The 18376-nt window shown below is 44.6% G+C and overlaps 1 protein-coding gene across 1 annotated transcript in view; it reads right to left on the minus strand.

Annotated features, from left to right (window-relative positions):
• LOC149864456 (uncharacterized) overlaps positions 1-18376 on the minus strand; it is a 250048-nt gene that overhangs the window by 202069 nt on the left and 29603 nt on the right. The window lies entirely within an intron of this gene.

Consider the following 18376-nt stretch of genomic DNA (forward strand, 5'->3'; position numbering starts at 1 on the left):
CCCACACTGAATGGGAGGCTCTGCCATGAGCCCCCCCAATCCCTATCCCCTCTTCCAGCCCCCCCCCCATGGCTGCCCCACCCACCCCAGCTCTATCTCTTAAAAAAAAAAAAAGACCCCCGAACTCACCAGCTGCTGCAGCAGCCTTGGGGCTTCAGGACACTTGGACAGACCCCCCCCCCCCCCCATGGCACAGGGGAGTGGAGGGCAGTGGGGATTACCTCCCACTGGGCAGGAAATTCTGAGTTTGGGGGTTTGGGGTGTTGTTTTTTTTCATAGCTTCATAGATGTAGGGTCAGAAGGGATCTAAGTAGATCATCAAGTCTGACCCCTGGCCCTGGGCAGGAATGAATACTGGGCTTATATGACCTCTGGTAGGTTTCCTTAAAGGGCCGGAGCTGGGACAGGCGGGGCAGCCATGGTGGGGCTGGGACAGTGGGGGGGTTGGGGGCTCATGGCAGAGCCCCCCCCCCCATGCAGCATGGGGCAGTGGGGATTGCCCCCACACACACACTGGGCAGCATGTGGTGAGTGTGGATTTTTTCCTTCCAAAGTGCCAGGAGCTAGGGCAAGCAGGGCAGCCATTGCCAAGGCTGGAAGCATGGGAAGAGGATGGGCCTGGGTGATTCGGGCGATTCATGAATCGATTCAGGACAGTGATTTGAATCACCGTCCTCTTAATCAGCCAAAGCCGAAGTGAATAGTAGCCACTTCACACAGGTCTATAAACCACCCAACAGGGAAAAGCCCTAGGCATGGGTATGTACAGACATTCAGGAAGGTAAGCTCTAGATAGAAATAGCTTAGAGGGTGAGGAGGGGAGGCTGTTTCCCCTACTTCCCAGAGCCAAGGGCAATTTTTACCCTCCCAGCTTCCATATGAGGGTGTTACAAGAGGCCAGGGGGTTAAAAATAGCCCAGTGCCAGGCAGGGAAGGTAGTTAAAGTACAGCCCTTTGGCTGAGGCCAGCAGCTGGGCTTTCCCAGCCATGGATCTGTTCTGGGAACTATACAGAAGTTCAATTACATACGTCTCACAGAGCTGATCTCAGTTAAACTACCTCCGATATACAGTTAACTTAGATCAGGTCGGCCATTTTTAGACTGATCTAACCTACCTCAACTGCTGTACAGTTCACACTCAGATTGACTAAATTAGGGATCCAAGGGTAAGGTCCACACCTGGATGAACTGTTAGAGTGGGTGGCCATTTTTAATACGATCTAGCCTCCCCAAACATCTATATGTACCTAAAGGGGGCTTTTTTAGCCAACAATATATGAAGCAAACTCATTTAAACCCAGGAAATATACAGTACATGCACAGTTGATGGAATTCATGACAATGAACACTGTATTAACTGAGTTAATTGGCAGTGCAATAGTTCACCATTAGTGGCTCAGAATTAAGCCTCTCACTGTTGTGTATGTACATCATATACATAGCTGTACTGTGATGATTATATAAAAGTAAAGAACTATTTTAAAACTATTTTTTGTTTATCATTATGAGGCCTGTATATGACACATGCCTCACAATGATAAACAAAGAATGAGGCTAAAATATTTGTTTAGCACAGTGGAAATAGATCTATTTACATTAAACAAAAATGCTGACTGGCAGTTCTCCTAAACTGACATCTTAGCTCTGCTGAAGTCAGTTCTGGCTCCAAAAGTGACCACACTCCAATGCTTTTGAAGTTCTAAACTTCCTGCTTGCACGTCCTCAGCTGTAAAATGTGGATAAATACTTATCTCAGAGATATTATGAACAGTAAGTTCTGGTAAAGCACTTTGTCCATAACATATCAACAGAAATGCTAAGTATTACCATCACATTTCCTCAAAACAAAAAATAGTTTATCTGCCTTTCAAAAAGGAAAAAGTCAGGTTCTATAAACAATACATTTTTCATGTAGTTCAGGCAATACAGTGTCTTTCTGTAAGGAAGGGAAAAAAGTCATTTAAACTAGCATATAACAACTTGATTTAAAGATTAGATTTTTCAAGCAGGTTGCTGAGCTCTTCATACATTTGAAGAGCTATGGGGAATTGAAAAACCTGTTTAAACAATTCAATTACTCTTTATTTTTGTAAATTTAGTACAGAAGCCTAGGGCTTTATGTTAGTAAACAACTGAAGCCAGATTAAAACAGTAATAGTAGGTGCTTAAATGGGTGATCTCCTGAACTGCTGCTGGTCAAGATGTGTTTCAACAGCTACTGATCATCTGTCACTATGCATTTCATTATGATATTGGTAATTTATGGCTTTAAATAAAAACAGCTTAGCTTCTTCACAATACTGTTTCCTTTGGCCCTGTATCAGGAAATCATTATCCAGTCTCTATCAAAGTATGAACAAGAGAACATGCACTTTTTATTTTCCCTGGCTGTAAGGTGCACATCCACCTGGCCTTCTTTTTGAAGCACGTAGGCAAGATTTCTTCAAACCCAGCAAACAACAGGAAGGGCCAGATTCATTATCCTGATTCATGTCTATGTGGGCAGAAGTTAAAAGTTAATTAGATATACTCAGAAATTTTCAAACTTCCTCCTTTTCAAACAAAGCTTTTGCCGACACAGTCAAAAATGTTCAAGTTGTATGCAAAAATTGTTTTCCGTGTAACAGATTTTAAAAATAGTAATAAAATGAATTCGAACTTTTGTGTAATAAGAAAAAAAAATCACCAAAGCAATAACATTCTGGGGAATAAAATGATATGCATCACCCAGCCAGCAAAAAACTAAATAGTTGAAAGTAATTGTTGGGCAAATCATGCACATCTATTTATGATCTGGGGGGTAGGGGAAAGGAAGTTAGCCCTGGCTCTAGCTCCAATACATAACCCAGACAACCAGTCAGAAGACCATTTAAAAAAAATACAAAAAACCCTGATTCTAGGTGTGTCAGGGCAATCTCCATGGCCCTTCCTCTGGCTTTTGAGGTAGCATAACTTCCTTTAACTCCCATTTAAGACATGGATCTAGACCTAACTCCCATTTGAAATCAACAGAAATTCCATGGAGATCTGCTAACTCATTCCCAGTGCATGATGGGACCTGGTCTTTCCAGTACGTGGTGGCTAGGCAGATGTCAAATTGTTTTGCAGTGAAAATAAAATAGATTCTGATAAATAAAAAACTCTCCGCAGCTGCCAAGGATAGAATTTGTTCTATGATGAGTGATTCATAATACTTTCAGCATAAGACAACCACAGATGCAAGTACTTAGTAAAAGATAAACATAGCCCACTAATAATAGCAAATGGCAATATGGTAGAAAGTCTAATAAAGGGCTGTAGGGTTTTTTTCAACTATCTGCTTAATCAAAGTGGAAGAAAACAAATGCATACTATAAAAAAAAGTGAGAGTGACTTCCGTAGACAAATCCTCTAGGAATTTAAATAAGGTTGTTCTTTTTTAGTATCCAAGTCTATTTCTTCATCTTCTTTGAGATTAACAGAAGTTGTAATGGATCATTGAGAACAAGTAGGGGAGGAAGGATGTCTATATTGCCTTTGTAAAGAAACTAGGACCACACTAAGAAATGCTGCCCTAGCCACTCACCACGTGACCAAGGCAGCTTAGACAAGATCTGAGCATGCACCCTCCAACTTGCTGCTCCTGAACACTTTCTTTTTAATTTCTGGACATAGGAACTGAACCTGTTAATATTTTGGGAGAGAGCAGGTCTCTCAGTCTAGTCCAGTCAGATACTGGAAAAGAAAGACTATATATGCAACATGGCATTTCCTAGCCACTAGTCACAACTAATCTGCAGAGGGGAGGGTGACAATTGCTTTTCTTTTCTTTTTCTTTTTTGTAAATAATGACATACAACTTTATAAATTGAATTATATTCCATCAAAAATGAAAAGTAATAAATATATACCAATTCATTTGTGTGTACATTGCTGGATGGGTGTCCAGGATCGCAACTTTCTTACCAAGCATCTAATTAGTTACAGCCTAAATTCTCAAATTCCTATTACATTCTATGTTCATAATTCATGCTAAAAGAAAAAAAAAAGTCTGGACTTTTGGAAATTAGATTAGGTTAAAGATTACTTGAGATGGTGGAAATTGTCAGGACAGCTGGCTGTTACATTCCAAAACTTGTACAAGGAACAATGGGCAAGGAAAAGCTAAAAGAAATGGGATTATTTACTCTGCAGAAGACAATACTGAAGGTGAAATTTGATAAGTCTTCAAATACCTGAAGGACAGTAATAAAAAGGATGGAGATAGACTATTCTTTGTGGCTGCAGGAGATGGAACAAGAAACAAGGGTTTTTTTAACTGCAGCAAAGGAGAGGCTGCAGAATCTCCATCTATGAAAGCTTTTAAAACCAGGTTAAACATAAGAACTGCCATTTTCTTGGTCAGCCCATAGGTCCATATTGTCCAATATTCTCTGTCACACAGTGTCAAAGAGTAGATGCTGACAGGGAGAGTGAGCAGGATATGACGAGGGTTTTCTCCACTGTTGCTATCTCGCTTGTGACTCCAACATTTATTGTACCTATACATGTGCAGCGAGGCTGCTCCAATCCATTGTAATTAATCAAGTATTCTGGACCATGTTAATTACTGTGCTCCAGCAGACTCCAGTGGCATGTGCATCAGTGTCTCGATACTGAAAAATGGCGGTGGGGGCGCTTTAACTAAAGTTCATTAGGTGATCTTTAGTTAAAGTGTCCCCACCACCATTTTTCAGCACAGGGACACTGATATACATGACGTTCTGGGCGCTTTAATTAGAGCGGTCTTGGAGTTGCTCTAATTAAAGCACCCCCATACTCCTGGAGCATGTATACAAACATCCTTTAAGTCTAGGATGTTCTGATTCAAAGGCTGTACCCCTAAATCTCACGTTCAATAGCTACTGTTGTACCTTTCCTCCAAGAATCTGTCAAGTACCTTTTTGAATCTGGCTAAACTGTCAGCTCCCACAACATCTTGTGGCAAGTAGTTCCCCACTTCAAAATGGTTTAGATAAGGATGATCCCAGTCTGATCAAGGGGTTGGACTTGATGACCTCCTGAGGTCCCTTCCAGCCCTCCTTTTCTATGATTCTCTATTACCCTGAATCAGAGGGTGGAAAGGAAATAATTTGGGAAACAGGTAAACCAATGCTAATAGCTCCATTGGGACAGACAATTTTGGCTAACAGATGTCCAAATTTCAGCTCTGCACTTGGGACTGTCCAAGTATTAAAATTATAGCACTAAAGGTAAATTCTCCAAGACCACAATATCAAAATGACTAATCAGCTAACATCCAGGCTGTTTAGGGTTACTGCCAGAAGCTTTTACAAAGCAAGTAGCTCTCCATAAGGGCAAACTAGTCCTCCAAATGGTGGGGGAGGGATCTTTCTGAGCATCCCACTATTGCCTCAGTTTTTTGGTTACATTCTGCACCTGAAACCCTCTGTACTCCACAGGATTTCAGCAAAGCTCTACCTTGCAGCCAACTCAGTGTGCTTCAGTTCCTGCATGATTAGTAGTCTCCTACAAAGCTATTTTTAGGTCTTTTAAGGGAGTTAATTAATATTCACTCATCAGTTTTGGGGCCTAATCCCTGTTGAAATGTCAACAAAATCCTCATAAATCTCATAAAGCCTTTTCCCCAAACATTCTTTTCACCAGCTTACTCTTAAAACAGCATTTTAATGATTGTATCACCTGGGTCAGCAAATTCTAGGCTGTGATTGCTGGCAATGTTTATTCCAGTTAATAACATGCAAGACTACCTTCAATTTATTTCCAAAGTTGTTCCCGTTTCCATATAAACCAGGCAATTAATCTCCCAGTTTTCTTTTGAAAATCCCATTTTCTCCACAATTTAGGTGTATGTAGGTATTTGTTATATTATCTAAATAGGATAAATATCTGTAGGCAGACCCCAGTCTTTTGTTGCTGTGAGTAAAACTGCTAAAATCCATATAATGGATGACCCAGTTTGTTTCAAATTTATCACAGCTATGATACTCTCTCTAAACATTAAGGCTTAGTCAGCTAGAGATCAGATTGTCTCCTTTGCATGGCTCAGAAATATCCCCATATCTGAGACCTGCAAGAAGCTGCTTAGAAACTCATACTCTCACTTTTGTTAAGTACAGCCCAACTGCAAAATCAGATACCAAATTAGGAAGGCCAGCATTGCTGTTATTTGAGTTGGTCACAGTTAAAACAAGAACTCCTTGATCCAATCTTCCAGGTTGGGCACTGCTTGCCAGTTATGTGAAGTGGGATTCACCTGGACACATAGGGCACAGACAGAATTGACAATTTTTACCTTATCTGGCCACAGAAAGCAGTTTATAGCCATAATCAAACACAAATGCATGGCTGCAAATGATTTCAAAAGTGGCCAATCAAGTGGAAACCTGACTTCTCATTGCATGAGGGGTCAGATGAAGACATTTCAAAACAGAGCATCTTCCGTAACTTCTGTCTGTCCTGCCTCAAGCTGTTTTCAAAATGGGAGGGGGGAAGGGAGCAGAGGGAGTTCAGTCGGGGGGAAGGGGATTCAGCCCCTGCTGAAGGTTGAGGTGGGTGTATTGGAGCCCCCTCCCTCAAGGTGCGGGGGGACTCCAATTCACCCACCTCACCCTTCAGCAGTGGCTGGGGAACCCCTAGAATGAGCTAGCTCCCTCTTCTCCCTTTCTTCCCTCTCACTTTGAAAATTTTCCAGCAGGCAAGGAGCAGGGGCAGTTGCTAGGGGAAACTAGCTGCAGGCTGCATCCAGCAGCTAAATTTCCCTTATCCCCCAAGCTGCTAGGGGTCTTAACCTTCCAGGAACCCCAGCCTCACATTGAGCTGCCTGGCCTCTTATTGGAGGACCTGGAAGCAGAACTGGAAACCTTTCAGGTTTCATAGTTTCATAGTTTCATAGTAGCTAGAGTCGGAAGGGACCTAGGTAGATCATCTAGTCCGACCCCCTGCCTTAGCAGGAAAGAGCACCGGGGTCAGATGACCCCGGCAAGGTGCTCATCTAACTTCCTTTTAAAAATCCCCAGGCTAGGAGCCTGTACCACTTCCCCTGGAAGCTGGTTCCAGGCCCTAGCCGCCCTGACTGAAGTAGCGCCTCCTAATATCTAATCTAAACTTACCCTCCGCCAGTTTGTGACCGTTATTCCTGGTCACTCCTGGCAGCGCACGGGGGAACAGGGACTCCCCCAATACCTGCTGATCCCGCCTGACTAGTTTGTAGCAGGCCACAAGGTCCCCCCTTAACCTTCTCTTGTGGAGGCTAAACAGGTTCAGGTCCCGTAGCCTCTCCTCATAAGGCCTGCCCTGCTGACCCCTGATCATACGAGTGGCCCTCCTCTGAACTCTTTCCATATTGTCCACGTCCCTCTTGAAGTGTGGCGCCCAGAACTGGACGCAGTACTCCAGCTGCGGCCTGACCAGTGCCGCATAGAGGGGGAGGATCACCTCCCTGGACCTGCTCGAGATGCATCTGTGGATGCATGACAGGGTACGATTGGCCTTCTTGACTGCCTCCCCACACTGCCGGCCCATGTTCATCGTGGAGTCAATGACGACTCCAAGATCCTTTTCCGTCTCCGTGCTGGCAAGAGGGGAGTTCCCCAACCTGTAAGTGTGGTGCCGGTTCTTCCTCCCCATGTGCAACACCTTGCACTTATCAGTGTTAAACCCCATCCTATTCTCATCCGCCCACCGTTGCAACCTGTCAAGGTCAGTTTGTAGCCTATTGCACCCTTCTAGTGCACCCACATCCCCCCACATCTTAGTGTCATCAGCAAACTTGAACAGGGTGCTTTCTACCCCCTCGTCCAAGTCACTGATGAAGATGTTGAACAGTGCGGGCCCGAGGACTGAGCCCTGCGGAACCCCACTGCCCACATCCTTCCAGGTCGAGAAGAACCCATCCACTACCACCCTCTGGGTGCGGCCCTCCAACCAGTTGGCGACCCATTTGACCGTGTGGGCATCGACACCACAGTCTCCCAGCTTTTTGATGAGGACAGGGTGAGAGACAGTGTCGAAAGCCTTCCGGAAGTCCAAAAAGACTACATCCACAGCAACCCCTGCGTCTAATGATTTGGTGACCTGATCGTAAAAGGCCACCAGGTTGGTCTGACAAGACCTGCCACTGATGAACCCATGTTGGTTGCCCCTGAGCATGCATTCCCCCGCAAGGCCCTCCTGGATGTGTGCCAGGATAATTTTTTCAAAGAGCTTACCCGGGATTGAGGTCAGACTAACTGGCCTGTAATTTCCCGGGTCCTCTTTTTTTCCCTTTTTGAAGATAGGGACCACATTGGCCCTCTTCCAGTCCTCCGGCACCTCGCCAGAGCACCACGAGTGCTCATAGAGCCGCGCCAGGGGTCCCGCAATGACCTCAGCCAGTTCCTGTAGAACCCTAGGGTGAAGATCGTCCGGACCAGCGGACTTGAACACGTCCAGCCTCTCCAGAAGTACCCTAACTAACTCCTCGCTAACCCTTGGCCCAGGCGTGTCTCTCTCGGGGCCCGAGGGGGGCCCAGCAGGGAGGTGGCTGAACTGGTCCCTACTTAGGAAGACAGAGGCAAAGAAATCGTTAAATATGTTAGCTTTGTCATCTGGCGTGATGACTAAGTTGCCCATCGTGTCCTGCAGGGGCCCCACATTACCCGGGACCCTCTTTTTACCCCCTATGTATTTGAAGAAGGACTTCTTATTGTCCTTAATCCGGGAAGCTAGTCCTATCTCCAACTCTGCCTTAGCCCTCCTGACTGCCCCCCTACATCTTCGGGCGACTATAACATAGTCCTTCTTGGCGATGACCCCATCTCTCCATTGGGTATATGCCTCCCTTTTAGCAAGGAGACATTCCCGGATGCTCTTAGTGAGCCATGGGGGTTTATGTGCCCTCCTGCTCCCTTTGACCCTTGTTGGGATTACCTCCCTTTGGGCATGGAGGATCGTCTCCTTAAGGAGCAACCACTCACCTTCGACATCCGATTCCCTTCCCCTCTGGGTCCTCAGCGCTTCCCCAACGATCCTCCTTAGCTTGTTGAAGTCAGCCCTCCTAAAGTCTAGGGCTGTTGCCTTGCTGCAGCCCTTTGCCACCTTACGCTGGATGGTGAATTCCAGCAAGCGATGATCGCTGTCTCCCAGGTGGCCCATCACCCGCAGCCCCCTCACCAGGTCATCACCCGTGGCCAGCACCAGGTCCAACAAGGCGTCTCCCCTGGTGGGACTGTGCACCTCCTGGGTTAGATGGAGGTCCTGCACTCTGGCTAAGAACCGATGTGAGCGATCAGACTTGGCTGACTGCTCCTCCCAGCAGATGTCTGGGAAGTTCAGGTCCCCCATGATGACCACATCCTTAGCCCTCACTGCCTCTGTAAGCTGACCTAAGAATTCCTGGTCGAGCTCTTCTCCCTGGTTGGGAGGTCTATAGTAGACTCCCACCGTTAAGTCTCTCTCCCCTGGACTGCCTTTTACTCTAACCCAGAGCACCTCAGAGGGCCCCCCCTCTACCCCCTTGCTAATTAACGAGGAAGTATATTCCTCCTTGATGTAGAGTGCTACTCCTCCACCTTTCCTTCTTTTCCTGTCCTTCCTGTATAGCCTATAGCCCTTGACACTCACCGCCCAGTCATGCGATGAGTCCCACCACGTTTCTGTGATCCCTACTATGTCAGGGCTGGTGACAGCTAGGAGGAGGGCGAGTTCCTCCTGCTTCTTCCCCATACTTCGAGCATTCGTGTAGAGGCATTTGAGGCCTTCAACGGTTGTGCCCACTGACCCCCTAGTCTCAGCAATGCCCCGTCCCCCATCGCTTACCTGTTTCTCCCTTTTGACCATTGGTCTGGGCTCGCTGGCTGTTGCTGGGCCTGGTAGTTCATCGTCTCCTCCGCTCTCATCTTCCCCCTCCCCCGACAAGCCTAGTTTAAAGCCCGCCGAAGGAGGTTGCTGCTCAGATCTTTGCTGGAGCTAGGGAACCTCTCCTGCTGGCCACACCCTCTCATAGGGGGTCCTGGAGCCCAGCCAGGAGCCTCTCCTGCCAGCCACATGCCATGCTGCTGAGGGTCCCATAGCTGTCTGCAGGTCCCACTCCTTCAGGGTCTTCTGGGGCAACTGCTCCCACCATGCTGGCCCAGCTCTTTTGAGACTCCTTCCTTGTGGTCCCTCCCTGGTCTCTCCTCAGTCAGCTCTGCTGCCCCTTTTATCCCCCTCCAGGTGACCCAAAGGACCAATCAGGGGACAGGGAGGGTGAGTCTCTGGCGCCTGATTGGTGAGGAAAGGGAATCCCAAGTCCTCCAGTCATCTTTTACCCCTTCAAAACCCCTGGGCCAAATCATTATCAGATTGGTGAGGAAAGGGGATCTCAAGTTCTCCAATCATCTTTTACCCTTTCAAAACCCCTGGGCTAAGTCACTACCAGCTAGCCTGTCACATCTTGAAAAAAAATTTTTTTTTTAATTCCAAAAAATCTTGGGTCACTTCTTGCAAATCTAATCAGCTGTTACTATCAGGCAATCCTAATCCACTCTGTCTCAGCTGCTCTTCCCAGTAACTGAACATGTCCTCTCTGTGGATCACAGATACCACAATCAATAATGACAGAGACCATAGGTGACTAGTAGGGGTGCATGGGGGTGCACGTGCCCCCCTGATGGGGCCAGTACCCCCTGATGCTCAACACTGATGCTGTTGGTAGAGCTGGTGCCCCCCCCCCAACAGGACTGCTACTGTTGGTGGCTTCTGCAGGTGCCCCCCCAGATTCAGAAGGCACCAGTCACTCATGACAGAGACTCTGACCTGCCACTACCCTTATTGCTAGCTCCTACCTGGGTAACTACCAGCAGAGTAAGACAGAAGTCACATGATTATCCTTTGCATGACATCTCAGGCAAATCCTGGAGTGATTCTGCTGTACATTTTTTACTCTTGCTGTGGTGCATGTTTATCCTCCTTGAACACAATTCTCAAAATTTTCCTAGACAGGTTGAGGACACTACAGAAATTGAGCAAGTTATTGCTGGCTAAAGGACTCCAATTAGATACTTTCTTATGAAAGCTGCTCATAACAAAATAAGCAAAACTTTTTTTTTTTCCCAGCATGAGAAAAGCATCATGATCAGCCCCTGAACATGTAAGTAACTATGCCAATTAACTTTGAGAATCTGACTAAACAGGCCTAGCCATGCTTAAACAATTAAAATGACTGAAATGTTATAAAAAGACAAAACAGGTATGCTATAACTGCACAAACATTTATGCTATAAAAGGATAAACATGTATGCTATGCATAGGGCATTTTCAGACAGTATGAGGTAACACCTGGAGCCTCAATGTGACAATTTCTGTGTTCAATATTTTAAAATATTTTATTTCATTTCCAAAATATTTAGTTGCTTAAATAACCATAAGCCATTCATCTTGAAAGCTACTAAGCATGACTACTCTGTGATCTCCTGAATCTTTTTCTACCAACATAATACACATGAAATGGCTGGGATCCAACTCAAATATTTGACTGTTTATTTTGTTTTAAAAGATGTGTTATGCTTTCATGCATATAAGCTTGACATGTTGGGGCCAGGTTTGTTTGTCTTGGCAAACCTCTTTGTGGGAAGATTATTTGGATCCTGCCTTCACACCCTCTTGGAACTTTTCTTCTGAAGGGAACTACTTTTGAGGTCAACCTATTTATGATGTAATTCACAACGGTTCCCATCAAAGGCAAAAAGTCCAGCATTTCTGCTTGTGGTTGTAGGTCATATACTTCCTTTTCCAGCTTTGATATACAGGCAATCCTCGACTTACAACATTGAGTTACAACATTTTGCACTTACAACGTTTATAAATTGACACCCTGTTTCAACTTTCTGATGTCATTTTCGACTTTACAACACTTGATCTGATGCAATGCCATGCCAGTGAACAAGCTCTCTGCATCACCCATCTCCCTGGGTGCCCTGGGTCTTTGGACGCTTTCTTTAAGAAAGCAGACAAGACTCCAGAAAAACCTGCAGCCAACACTCCTGAGAAGACTCCAGTCAAGATCCCTTCAAAAAGTCCATCCAAGAGCCCTTCAAAAAGTTCAGCAAAGTCCCCTCAAATTAGTCCTCCCAAATCAATATGATTGCTATTTACAATATAAATACATTAATGTAGCTGTATTACTCACGTATAATTGATTGAGTACAAAATTCTGAGGTATTTTTGGTGAAAATAGGGTATTGGGCCTTGGTTCAGGAACCAATCCCCCATTTATAACATTCTTTCTTATGAGAAAATTGGTTGTGAGTTCCAACATTTTGACTTAAGACGTGGTTTTTACGAACCAATTGTATTGTAAGTCCAAGAACTGCCTGTATTCAAGAATGGCTTCATTTTTTTCATATGTATGTATATATGTATGTAGAATACATTTAGAAAGCTACAGAAAGTAGATCATAAAGTCCCTTCTTCATTTCCTACATTCTGAACCATTAAGAAAAGGCTCGTAAAAAAAGCGCCAGACTGACCATCCACTGAGCTCAAGTCCTCTCTAACTTGGGAAGTGGCATCTTTTTGTTTTTGGGTCAAAGCCAAATGACTGGTTCATAATCATTTGATATTATTTATAAGCGTAGAATGCAATATGGCTTATGCAACAAAAATTTCGCTTTCTTAGAGCAAAGGCAACTGGCAGACAGTTTGTGATTCTCAGGGGCACCTACTTCCCAAGTTAGTATTTGAGCAATGAAAAAATGTACTTATCTTTGTAAAGCCCTTGACAAAAAGTCACAATTTAGCCCAGTCCCATGGTGTAGATGCATCCTAGAAACTTTAGAATAAATTACTTGCCTGGATTATGAGAAAGAAACTTAATGGTAAATCTCTGACAGGTTTAACAACATCCTCAGGACTTAAAACTTGGAAAGAATGTTTCATTCAAATGCATCATGTGTCTTTCCATATTGAATGAGACCATTGGTACATTTAGCATTGAACCTTATAGCTAGCAGCATCTAAGTGCAAAAGTGTGCAAGAACACCTTCATGGAATAAAATTAGAATTAGCTTTTCATACCCAGAAGAAAGGAAAGGAAGGTCTTGTAGTTAAATTACTGGAATTACCCTCCTGTCCACCCCCCTGCGTGGAGTTTAGCCCAAAAGGCAGAGGCAGCAGTGGACAGGAGGGTTTCCCTTCCCTGCCTGCTCCCCAAGGATAGTGCCAACAGCCACAGCTAAGTGGAGGGCTGCTAGGAAGATGTTGGGGGTTGGGAGTGTGGGGGGCAGAAGGAGGGGATGAGCTCAATACAGGCTGGTGAGAGTTGATCCTGGTAGGCAGGAGATGACAGGATCCAATCCAAGCAGACTGAACCAATACTACCCTAGAGAGTGTCGCGAAGAACCCGGCAGAGCTGGCAAGCCAAGCTCAGGGTCGCGGTCACAGTGGATTGGCCGGGTGGTGGCTATTGGCACGGACAGGTGGGATTAGCAGCTTTGGAGTCTGAGAAGTACCCAGGCGTAGTGATTTAACAAAGATGGTTTATTTTACTCACGCTTGAAGCGGAGGCACACAGTTGCTTCTTCGGTTACAGTGATAACGCACAGACAACAAAGGGGGTCTGTTGGCCCACGAGGTTCAGTCCGAAGACCTAGTCCCAGGGCTGGTCAACAGCTCATTAATGGGTGTAACAAACAAACAAAACTGTAACGCGTAGATAATGAGTCGCGTGACGCCAGTCCACAGCAATGGACAAATCGCGTGGTCGAATACGAGAAGCCGGGGTCGGTAGCCAGGAGGTGATGCAGCGAAGACGTCAGTTGGAGGGATAAGCAGAGTCGTAGTTAGTGAAGGAAGCCAAGGTCGATGATCCAGAGCCAGGTTAAACAAAGTCCAAAGGGTGATCCGAAATCGTAAGCCGTTAGTCAGTTCAAAAGGTAAATCAGGAGCCAGATAAACGTAGTCAAAAACCGCAATGGTAACGAGTGATACGAAATACTAAGCGAAGGAGGCAAAGGAGGAGATCAATAGGCCCTAAAGCCTGACTCAGAGAGCAGTCCCTGCAGCAGCAGCCTCTGTCTCTAGTCCACGCGATCTCCACACACACCACACCGAGGAAGGGGCTCACAGAACTTTTATATCAATTTGGTAGCCAATCAACGTGCTCTCCGCAGAGAAATTTCTAGTCCGATTACCTCATGTCAGGTTCTGACTAAGCATGCTTTCAGTCAGGAGCTGACACAATCTGAGCATGCGTCTGTGGGGAAAGTAGGTCAACAATGATTGACAGCTCCACAGGTCACCCAGGGGGCAAGGACTGGGTGAGCCTTGGAAATTTCCACTCACAGCTTCAAACCGCGCATGTCAGTTTAACCTCTTCTGTGCTGGCAGCATATACTCAAAGTTTTTCCATGACAGAGAGCAGGCAAGTAGGGTAGGTACAGAGTTCACTTGGCTGCGTTACCAGCCACATTACCACATGCCAGCCCTCTAACAACAAGTCAGAGCATGTTACATTAACCCTTAACGTGTGACTGCTCATGAACATGTGCTAACTTTAACACAACCTAACATTCCTTAGAGAGTTAGCCCATGCTAATTAAAACATTAGTGGGTTGAGAGCAAAACAGCAGAGACTGCTTCTACTAAATCCTCTCCTACAAGCAAATTTCAACAGTTTAATTGCAATTACAGTATGTAAGAACATGTAAATGAACTGCATTTCAAGGAAGGAAACTTTCCCTTACAGGTTACTTCTTGAAATAAATTAAATTAAAGATACCTATGGCTTCCATTGTGGTTCTGAACTAATTCCAAATCATTAAGCCACTAACCCTACCTGCTCCCAACTACATATTACACTAAAATTAATTTTGATTTAACTTAAAATCTTATTGGCAACCAATTTTACTATACACCTATATATTGTACAATGCATGAATATTTGGCACTTTGAACTTTTAAGTTCTAGAAGTGCCCTTACAATGATATCTCTTGCACCTCGTAACCAGTGTACCCTTGACCTGCCAGCCTGGGTCGGCATGACTGGCTTGGTGAAGAAGGGAAAGATGACCAGACAGGTGGGGAGTAGCGGCGAGTAAGAGTCAGGCGGCTTGAAGCATATTGGTTGTATGAAAGGTTTATTGTACTTATGCTACTGATGGTCGCAGCGTAGGCAGGATAGCTGACTTGTTCAGTTACAGTGCATAAAACAGAACGGTCTAAAGGGGTCTGTTGGTTCACGGGGTTCCTGAGCTGAGCCCTTGCTTTTTAACCCGGAGGCTAGGTGCGGCTGCCCAACTCAATAGTCCCAGAACTAGTCAACAGCTCATGCACAGGGAAAAACTATAATGCACTTTCAATCAGTAAACTTCTGAGAGCTCTTTGACGAGAAGGACAGATGAACCAGTGAGAGACAAATACGCCAAAATGAAGGTCGGTGGCGGGGAGATGTCTACAGGTGGCCAATCTGATGACTGTATCTCCTTGGTGTGCTCGGAGTTCTCCGCTTAATGGCGGGAATCTGCTCTTAGTTATAGTCAGCAGTGACCAATCACTTCATGCCAGTTGTGAATATTTACTGACCGCCAATTACATTCTTACACAGTGACCTAGATACATATCCATCTGACCTAGATACCTATTCATTTGACCTAGATACATTATTCATCTGGCTGCCCTCAGTGGGTTCAAAAGTTCAACCTTATGATTGGCACCTGCAATACTTATCATTGCAGACAACAAGCTTCTAAGCGTGGAAAACAACTTTTAACAAACTCCAACTGCAGTGCTTCTTTTAGCAAAGAAATAAAGGCTACTAGTGCTGAGGGGTCTTTATGGCCTGCATCCTTACTAAGTTATTATGGTCTTTTGCTTTGCTGGCATTGGCACTCTAACCGACAGGTAAAATTCAGACATGACAATATCCACTGAAAAAGAATTCATAATCCAAAATATGTTCAATGAATAAAAATTAAGTGAGTTGGCTTCTTTTCCACCGTGGTAACTTCATAGGCTTTTAATGGAAGCCTTCTTGCAGCATAAACAAGATCATGCCTACTGGAGATAATTCAAACTAAATTTAGTGCTTTACTGTACTGAATATAGCTGTGGAATGATTAAATGATTCTGTGGAGTATAAAAACTGTACAAGAGATTAAATTTTATATAGGTTCTAGCTATATAAAATACTGTAGAGATGAGATTGATGAGTCCCATGCAAGACACTGAAACTTCTAAGTGCCTGTCCTGGATACAAGGAAGAAAACTTTCTGTTTCGAGTTTGCTATTTTTGTGTTCTGGGTAAAAATGTGTGGTGGGGGAATTCCAAAGAAATGCTGAAGAAACCATTGTTCCCAGAAGGAGGACCAGGAAAAAAAGAAATGCCTGGAAAGGAAAATTCATTTACCTTGAACTTTGTTATAGATGCTCTAGAAATAAGGGATGATATCAGAATAAGAACGGAGGAAAGAGATCCCCCAGGAAGGAGCGATTCCATGTTTTAGTGTTTACCAGTGACCATAAATCAGAAAGAATCAAAGAAACCAGCTGTGAGAAAGTCTGTGGGAAGGGGGATTTTTCAGAAGTTTGAACTATGAAATCTATAAGCAAGGTCTTTTTATATTTTTATTGCTCTTTGACAAGACATGCCAAATGTGATATAAAATACTTCTTGACCAGATGAGGGAAAAAGTAAGTTTGATTGAACAGTACTAGTAGAAACTGGTAGAAATTCTAGGTTACAAATCCTAGGTGTCCGCCACAGTTAGACAGAACATTAAAAGTTAATTTTTGCAAATGACAGTTTAGCATGTTTTAGGGATTTATGAAAGCACATAGATATATATTCTAAGTCCAGTATAGAAAATTAAGATCATAACCAGGCAGTCAAATGTCAACATTCTTGAGGCAAGCTCAATGCACAGGTCAGTTAAATCATGCTGTGCTTTAGACAGTGAAATAATAGCCGATACATTTCAACTGTCAATTACTTACACTTTTTAAAAGATGGTGCAAGTCAGGGCAGGGTGCCACCTTTGGGCATTTTTACACGTGCTCCGGGATGCAGTGCCAGACTCTTTAATTCGTGACCCATGCATCTCGTATATCAGTGTCCCCACACCAAAAAAATGGCAGCAGAGCATTTGGAACTAAAGCGCATTGAACATGTTTTATTTCAAGGCACCTGCTGCCATTTTTTTCAGAGTGGAGACATACAGGGACACTGATACAAGTGACATGGAAGGCTGCCAGAGTGCATCAATTTCTGCGCTCTGGATTCCCAGGACATTGGAGCAAGCTCCCTGGACATCTATAGTAGCCCTTTAATACTAACTCATAAGAAAGCTCATCAGTGAAAGCTTTAATACTAGCTCATCTGTGGAAGCAGGAGGAAGCTAACAAGGAGGAGTATATCTACTTGGCCCACATTTGCAGGGAGGCAGTTAGAAAGGCCAAAGCAACTCAGATCTGAGGCTGGCAAACACAAATTAAAGACAACAAAACATCTTTTTTTTAGGTATGTAGGGAGTAAAAGGAAAGTGCAGGGCAGCATAGGAGCCCTACTAAACAAGTAGGAGCAATTAGTGACAGGGGTGGACAAGGCTGAGTTTTTTTGCCTCAGGGTTCTTGAACAGGGGTCAAGATGAATCTCCTAATTGGCTCTTAGACAGGTATCAGAGGGACACCAGCCCACCAACTGTCGATGCTGACTTGGTGCAGAGTCACTTGGAGGGACTGGATCTGTTCAGGTCAGCAGGCCCAGATAAGCTTCATCCGAGAGTACTGAAGGAATTGGCCGGTGTCATAGCAGAACCACTGGCATGGCTAGATGAGTGGCTGTGGTGCTCAGGTCAGGTCCTGGAGAACTGAAAAAGGGCCAGTTTGGTTCCTGTTTTCAAGAAGGGGAGGAAGAAGGATCCGAGTAATTATAGGCCAGTCAGTTTCATCTCACCTCCATCCTTGGAAAGATCTTTGAAAATATTATGAAGGATCATATCTGTGGGAGTCCAGTGGGAAAAATAATGCAGCAGAGAAACCAGCATGGATTCATAGTAGGTAGATCATGCCTGACCAATCTGGTTTCGTTTTATGACAGGGTCACAAAATGCTTAGATGTAGGAGTAGAGGTGGATGTCATTTTCTTAGATTTTAGCAAGGACTTCAAAAGGGTATCTCATCCCATTCTCATAAATAAATTAAGAGGCTGTGATATAAATGTTTACACAGTCCAGTGGGTGGCAAATTGGCCTACTGGTTGCACCCAGAGGATGGTAGTAGATGGGTTGGTATCAACCTGAAAGGATGTGGGTAGTGGGGTCCTGCAGGGTTTGGTCCTTGGACCTGTACTCTTCAATATCTTCATCAGTGACTTGGATGTGGGTGTGAAGTGTACTCTGTCCAAGTCTGCAGACGATACTA

The sequence above is a fragment of the Crocodylus siamensis genome, chromosome 5 (genome assembly GCF_052110815.1).
Source record: "Crocodylus siamensis isolate JL-2025a chromosome 5, ASM5211081v1, whole genome shotgun sequence".
NCBI lineage: Eukaryota > Metazoa > Chordata > Crocodylia > Crocodylidae > Crocodylus > Crocodylus siamensis.